This window comes from Mus caroli, unplaced genomic scaffold (genome assembly GCF_978045245.1).
Source record: "Mus caroli unplaced genomic scaffold, Mus_caroli_1 scaffold_14, whole genome shotgun sequence".
Classification (NCBI taxonomy): domain Eukaryota; kingdom Metazoa; phylum Chordata; class Mammalia; order Rodentia; family Muridae; genus Mus; species Mus caroli.
The window spans coordinates 55,771,154-55,779,266 of NW_028227269.1; positions in this window are offsets into that span (position 1 = coordinate 55,771,154).

Sequence of the window (8,113 nt, forward strand, 5' to 3'; positions counted from 1 at the left end):
CCCTATTCTTGACCCAAAGTTCAACCCTGGGAGACTACCCCCACTTCCCGGCCTTCGGGGCTTGGAAAGGGAAAAAGCCCCACTTTTGCCTCGTCACTAGAAACCCAGTCATCTGAGTCAGCCTAGCAGAGTGACGTTAGGCCGACCTGGGCTCCTGGCGAGCAGAACGGAGGCGCTGCCACGAAACTCGTACCTGCGGCTAAGAGCAGGTGAGTCACAGCACCGTTTTATATTTTTATGACATAACTTTTTTTTTTCCGCCTCAGTCCACTCCACTCCCCTTGTCATCTGCAGCGATCAGAAAGAGGAAGAAACTGCGCGCAGATGTTTGTGTGATAAGGCAGGCGGATCCTAGTCAAGCCTGCCTCTCTCTGCCGGGCTCCTCCTCCTCCTCCTCCTCCCCCCCCCCCCCCTACAGCCTCCGGGACCTAGCTGGAGGCGACCGTCTGGTTTCTGATAGAGAAAGGTCAGGGGGAGGGGACATCTCCCTAAACACTGGCGTAAACTGGGAGTGTATGGGCCTGGGTGCTGGAACGCATCTGCCACGCTAAATGAGGTGCCAGCCTGAAGCTGGAGTCACCCCACAGTAGTGCCTGGTCGTCTCTGAGCTGGAAGAGCAGGGCTAGGGTATCAGACTCTCAAAAGGTCCTGGGTAACTGGGGAAAATTCTCCCCCACTCAAAGTCTCTCGCTTTCTTCCAGTTCTTCCTAGTTAGTGGCTTGCCCTCGTATCCAGCGGAAAGAGACTAACCCAAGAGATTAGGCTAGACAGAGTGTGTGATAGGTTTGGAGAAGGTGCTTACCTTCGATTGACTGCAAGTGTTCGTGAATATGTATACTACCTCGTGCGTTTCGAAGTAAGTGTGACTGTGCGGCCCTTCCTGTGTGTGTTGCTCCAGTCTGTAGGTGTACTAGATTTCCATTAGAAACAATCAAGTTAACTTTAAAGTCACCAAGAGACTAAAATATTCTTGTTTTTTTAAGGTAATTAATCTCATGTGAAGGAATGTGTTTTCACTTGTCTTCCAAATAGATACCCCCCCCTCCCACACACACACACTCCATGCTTTGTTCTTTTAAATCTTTCTTCCTTGAAATCTGGCAAGAGAATCAGGTTAAATCCTTGAACCAAATAAATCTCTTAGATCAGTAGGAGAGCAGAGAAGGTGAAGATGTGTAGTTAAGGAAATAAAAAAGATAAAAGCATTGGATTACAATTCCTTTTTGAACAAAAAGTGTGTGTGTGTAGACATCACATTATAAGCAAAGGAATGAGAGTGAAATTAAATCCTCCCTGGAACACAACAGAGCAGACAACCCTCCCCAACTGCAATTTGCCCCTGTGACTAGAAGTCACTCCCATCGGCTGTGTAAATGTACCTGTGGATATATGTCAGAAACTAATTCTTTTTGCAAAGTTCCCACCGACAGCAGGATCTCCGTTTCATTTGTAAAACGCGGGGATGCGTAGCTTCCTCAGTCTGGTCCTGGGGACTTCCAGCAGGGCGGAGAAGCTTCCTTGTTCCTGCATGGTTGATTGTCTGATGCCCTCTTGGCTTTTCTACAGCAGCTAGCATGACTTGGACAGTTCTTGTGGGTAGTAACAACTTAGTAATGGCTATATATAGTGTATAACAAGTTGATGACTTTTGGGGGGCCCTGCCATGTGGAAGGAGTTAATTAAAATATCACACGTCCTTTCAGCCCGGTTTCCAAATCTACTTTGCCCCCCTTTCAAGTCTACTTAAAAGGCGAAGGGGGCCATTCATAGCGTGAGACCACATTGAAGTTTCTCAAAAGCATCATCAAAATCCGAGAGTGGTGTTACAGAATGGACTCTGCTCCCTTTAAAGCCTTGATCCGGGTGTTCTTGGGTTTGTGGCCCAACAACACAGCGCCTCCTGCATGTACGTTCCTGCACCACCGGCGGGCTAGACTGGATTGAACCGGGGAAGGTGTCAGGCAGCAGGGACTTTGATTCAGAGTGGACTGAAGCCACGAAGAAGAAAAAGCAGTACTTCGGTTACTTCTTTGCATTTAGTGAAGGCCTTTGTGGACACCTAACAAATTCTGTTGGTGAAGTTGTTTAGTGCACCAAGAGACCAGCTTCCCCCAGATTAAAAAGTGGAACAGTGGGGTCACTTTCTTCTAAGTCTTCAACTTGGCAACCGCACCTCCCCCCCAAGCCCCGTGGCGGCGGGAGGGAGGGGAAGCGAAGGGCTGTTGCCTTCGCTTTCTGGTTAGTTGGTACCCAGATAAGGAGTCCAAGCATCCTAAACCTTGTTGTATCTAACATCTTTCCACCAGTAGGCCCCTATGACATAGAAAACAGGGCAATTATACCTGCCTTCAGCTTGGGGGCGGGCGGGGAGGGGGTGGACTGAGAGAACGCAAGAGAAGGGAACCACGTGGTCTCTTCTGCGAAGCCCAGACCGAACTTGCCTAGGATCAGGATTGTCGGCCTTAGCCTAGGTCGCCCCTGGTAGCCTAAAGGCTAAAGTAAATCCAGGAAGCCAGGGCAGTCGGGAAGGCGGTCTGCTCTGGTATTCCAGTCGGTTTCAACAGAGGAAGCAGCTCTGTCATTCCTGGAAGCTGATCCAACTATGGCCTTCAAACCTATCTGCACAAGGTCCCTTGACTGACTCTTCTGCCTTAGCCTACCCTTCCCAGAGTGACCTGGGAATCCCGCAGGTTATCACGGGACAGAAGGACGCAAGGGATGTGGCATGAAAGGAGGACAAAAAAACCCCATAGGATCCTAAGACCAGCTGGTGCCCCTTGTGATGCTAGTGACCTTCGCTGTGTCGCTGAACTAAGACAGGGCACACGACTTCGAGCCTGGACCACCCCTGCCCCGCCCCCGTAGTGCCCGCTGGAGTCTCTAGAAAGCTCACTCCCTAGATCTCCCTAGTGTGCCCCCTTCCCTCGCTGACTCTACCTCCCATCTCCCCAGGGTTTTGGCTATGTCAAGGCCGCTGTGGCCCCAGGCACGCTCGCTCGGTGCCTGGTGCCGGGTGGTCCGATTTCCTCCGCTGGGCCCCACCCCCTCACCAGATAAGAAGCTTAAATCCTCCTCCTGCGGGGGGAATTAGACTCGAAGCAACTAAGACCTGTGGTCTTTAACTGGGTTCAAAGCCAACTCAGACTGAGACCGGCTGAAGGCTGCACCCAGAGACCTGCGCTGGAAGCATCCCCTTGCACTTGCTGTGCGGCGCCCTGAGGGTTCGAGGTGGGCAAGGCTGGGGAGGTAGCTTGGGTGCCTTCCCAGGGCGAAGCCACCCCTGGTTACCCCTGGCCCGGCGGCCCTAACCAGCGAGTGCCACTACTACCCAAACAAGCCTGATATCAATTCAGGGCAAGCGTTCGGGTTCCTGCTCTTTCGCTGCTCCTTCTTTTCCCATCTTCACACGATTCTTTTACTCTTTCTTCTGCCATTAAATCTTCGCGAAGGAATCAGTTCACCGCCTGCAAGAAATCCAGTCTCCAGTAGGTGAGAGCCCTGGGGCCACCTGATGGGCCAAATCATCTACTGTTCTGAGCCCGCACACCTATTCAGGTGTGCCTTTGCGCTACACACATTCGCATTTAGGGCTTTCGGTTATTTTGTTAAAAACGAACAAAAACAGGCATTGAGTTTGTCGTTCTCTCGCTCCTTGAGCTGTCGCCAGGTTTCAGAAAGTCCCGGGAGTCCGTGATCCAGGCTCGTCCGTCCGCAGCCGGATGTCTAAGCCGGAGCTGCTCCCCACCTGGCCTCGCCCTGCGGGCGACAAAACCGTCAGTCTGGCCGTGAGAGAGCTTCACCTTGCCAAGATCAACTCACATTTTCATGTATTCAAATGAGAAATGTTGGGAAGAGCTACTTGCCTCTCTGGGCAATCCACAGCCTCGGAAGGAAAAGTTAAGTCTCCCATCTTCCCTAGAGAAAAATGACTTGCATCCCTCCAGGAGCGCTCACTGTTCCTCTCTGGCACCTCCCAGGCCGCGTCTGGATCCCCGTGGTCCTCTTGAGACGCTTGTCCTGAAAGTTAGCTACTGCTTCCATCGGCTGAGCTAGTTGGAAGATTTGCTCAGCCCGTCTCTATTTCCTAAACTAGCCCCTCAAGGGCGGGGATAGGTGGGGCTCACTGACCTTATTTACTATTTCCTCTAATTAAAACACAAGAGGGTTCTGAAGGAAGATGGAAAATGATCGTTTCACATAAAGAGCTGGAAAATAAAGGGCCAGGGTGGCAGATGTCCTACTGTGTACCACAGACTGAACGGAGGGCTTTGAGGTCCCTGGCGTTTTCCAACTGCGGCCCTAGTGTGTGGTCCGGACTTGATCCTTCACAGGACAACAGTTCAGTCCACGCTAAGAGGAACCAGCCATGGGAGCTAAGGTCTCCGAAAAGTCAACGAATTTCACCTTTTGCTTCGAGGGTTGCAGCTTAAATGTAATCCTTCCCTAAGGGCAGAAAGTAGCCAAATCTTTAGCTTCCTCCCGCTTGCGGGGGGCCATCCACCCCCTCCAATCCACAGGAGTGCCGCACTTTCTACACACCCAGCAGCAGCGTTCCCACGTCCTTAGGTGTTTAGCTTGGCTTATTCAAATGTGATTATCCTCACATTTACATAGTTCTATATAACTGATGATTTCGAAACAATCAACTAAACCATACCATTCATTTACAAAGACAATAAAAGCATTTCATTTTCCCATTGTATTCTTGTCCTGTCCATCCCCTCTAATTTTGAGAGTAAGTAACAGACACAAGTAGGAGGGTTATTTTCTTTGTCCAAAAATATTGATTGGTGGGCAATTTGGGCTTTCTGCTTCTGCTGTTTCCAGTAGCTATCCTGGAGTATACTGGAGCTGTTTATCGTGGTGACACAGTTATTTGGACTTTTGGTGTTTTGTTTTGTTTTGTCTTTTGTCTAATGGGTTACAGAGCAAGGCCTAGCTCATCTTGCTTTTTTGGTTCAGTTTGTTTTTGAAGAGGCAGAGTTATCATTGGAACCATTGGCTTAGGTGGGCAGGGACTTCCAGTATTTTCTGGAATGGTGTGATTCAGGCTCCATGATGTTCCTGGCTCAGAATAAGGAAATGTTTGTCCACTGTTGGACATTATAAGTGGCAGCAAGCCCAAAGCAGCTCCCCAGAGTGAGAACTTAGGCTTTCCCCAACTAACAGAGCATTAGGCTTTAGCTCCATGTCTTGCTACAGGGACCTGCTCTGTCCTTAACATCCCATACAACAAATTGTCCTCACCCTATCCTTTCTTGTTTGTTTCTCCTTATGGTCATGAGTAGCTCCCAGAATTTCCTCTGAGGAGAGCCTGGAGCAGAACTGACTAGCCCTGAGATTGGCCTGGCTGGCTTCAGGCAGGGGGAGATTCCTGAATTTGAAAAAGGGATTCAGAATGGTCAGAGGAAAAAAGCCTCAGACCCCCAGCTTCGAGCCTCTTGAACCTGGGTCTCAAACTGATGGCTATCAGGTAATATCAAAACAAAATGTTCTCCTTCTCTAGCTCCCTGAACATGGATAGAATCATAGTGGATATAGGTTGGTCAATGTATGGCCTGAACAAATATTTCACTTTTCCTCTCTGTGAAAAGGCAGTGGCAACAGCATATATCAATAGAAGATATTGATTAAAAGTTAACCCCATCAATTTTCCATCAAGCACAAACGTTTTACTCAGAGCAGTACAGGAAAATGTCGGGGTTTAAATAATGTGTTTAAACTGGCAAATAAATAAAGGTGAAGAGATTTCTGAGGTTGAGGTTACACAGGGTATAGAGCTTGCTTGCTGCTTGCTGGGTACCACCCTGCACTGGCTGGCGCTGGGGGCTCTAAGACTGCCTAACCTCTGTTGCTTAGTGACAGTCACCTTCAGGATCCTCCCTGGTTCCCTTTTCTCAGTGGGCCTTGGTAGAGGGAGCAGGCATTATCAGACATTGGCCTCCACACTCCCTCCACCCTTAGAATACAAAGTATTGTGTTCTATCCATCTTCCCTGAGTCCTGTAATGACTTTTCTTAAAGAAACACCAATCACTAACCAGAGAGTCCTCAACTTAATTTTTCCTCACCAAATTTTATTTGCCATGCAAATAGGCATCGGGAAGTTGTTATGAGAGTGCACAGCTCTGTCACCTCTTCTGAGGGTTCTCCCACTCCCCGGACACATCTGGTGTTCTGTGTCCTCTAGAGGTATCTGTGCTGCTCAATCAAGAAAGAGCTGCTTGAAGCTTGGGTAGGGCCAGACTCACTATATACTGATAGGTCTAGCAGGTCTGATGTAAACTTGTTTTCCTGCAAATGTTTTTGAAGATGCAGTCAATTTGCAGGTTGTACTCAGCTTATCCAACTCCCCTCCTCTCACCAAGACAAAAATACCTTCTATTGTGAATCTCTCTGACCTCCCTTTGACCACCCCCCAACACCCCCTGCTGAGAGAAATGGTTTCAATAAATAAAGCCCAGTGATGGGGTTGAAGGTCAGTTTACACTGGAGCTGGGGCTTCTAAAACCCCTGCAGGTGCTGGAATGGGGATGAGGCAGGTCACCCTCATAAGACACCAGGGAAGAACTGAGGGCTAGAGAGTAAGTGTGGAGATTCAGTCTGCTGTCTGAGGATGTGCAGGGGTGAAGTCAGGACCAGAGCACCCTCATGCTCATCTCAGGTCTGCTGGGATGCAGACAGTCACACTCACAGAGGTGGACTTTACCTTCCTCCTCCAAATGAGGCTCTGGGTCAAGGTGCCTGGATTTGGCAGTGTCTGGGAGGGAACAAAGCCTTGAGGACTGGTGTGACAAAGCCAGACCTGTTTCTATTTCAGGAATGACGGACCCTTGTGAACCTGGGGGTGAGGGTGGGGCAACTGTTGTGAGTGTAGTGACTTTGTAGGTTGATGAAAAGCACCCTTGTGGAAAGGGAAGTCCTAGGAGCATTGGTCCCTGAAGATTTCCCTCTTTCCTGCTGAGTGATGAGCTCTGTGGTCCCCATCTCCTGGTAAATCCCAAGCAAAATGTCTTCTGCTTTTCACATTTCACTGTCACTATCATCAAAGGTGGCAACTAAAACATAAGAGAGACTGAAGGCTGGAATCAGACATGAATCCCAATGGGTGATTCTGCAGGAGGCTGGTTCCCTCTGAGCTGCCTCACTTGTCAAAATGGACATATTAGAGTTCACCCCATACCAGCTGAAAGCAGAGCAAACTGAAGACACAAAGGTAGGAGAGAGCTTCACAGAGTTCCAGGGGCACAGGCAGGCTGGGGGTGGGGTGGGGTGGGGAGACTGTGTGGCAGGTGGGCTTGCCTTGCTACCCAGGTACACCTTCCCTTCTCCCTCCAAGGATTTTGTTTGTGGTGACCAGCCTGGACTTTCCCTGCTAGCCAACCCAGTGACTGGACAGAAGGTCCTTCATGTTTCCTGGATCTTCCTTGACTTCATTCTCTCTCAAGTTGCCAAGGACCTATGGGCGGGGGCGGGGTGGGGAGGCTGAAGGGAAGAAGCTATGTGAAAACCATGCATCTCCCTCTCTGGGTTGAACAGAACTCAACTAGGAAAGTGAAACACATTTTCCCTTCCTTGCACTCCCATTCAGAAAGGGGAGGACAGCTGTGCTCTAGCTATCTTGGGTTCTAGTAACCATTGTCCCAGGCCAGGATCAGCAGCAGTTAGTGGGGAGTCTCAGCTCTTCCTCAGTCCTAAGCTCTTCCCATCACATGGGCTGTTGAAAGTCCTGGTCAGTAGCAGTTAGTGGGGAGTCTCATCATGCTTCCTTCCTAAGCTCTTCCCATCACATGGGCTGTTGAAAGTCCTGGAGAAAGTCTGATGGGGCACCCCTGCAAGAGAAGAGGGCTAATGGGAGATTAGATTTAGGGGCACCCCTGCAAGAGAAGAGGGCTAATGGGAGAGAAGCTGGGAGGTACTGGGTTACCTCAGGACCTGAACTCAGGAAGACCTGAGATGAGAATACCATTGATCATTCCTCCTGACTTTTCGGCTCACACCACTCCCCTTCCCCTGGGCAGAGTCAGAAGGACCCATTTACTCTTAGAGAAGTACCACTTAGATATTTTCTAAAATCCCCAAACCCAAGATGTCATTATAACAAGGCATCTTTA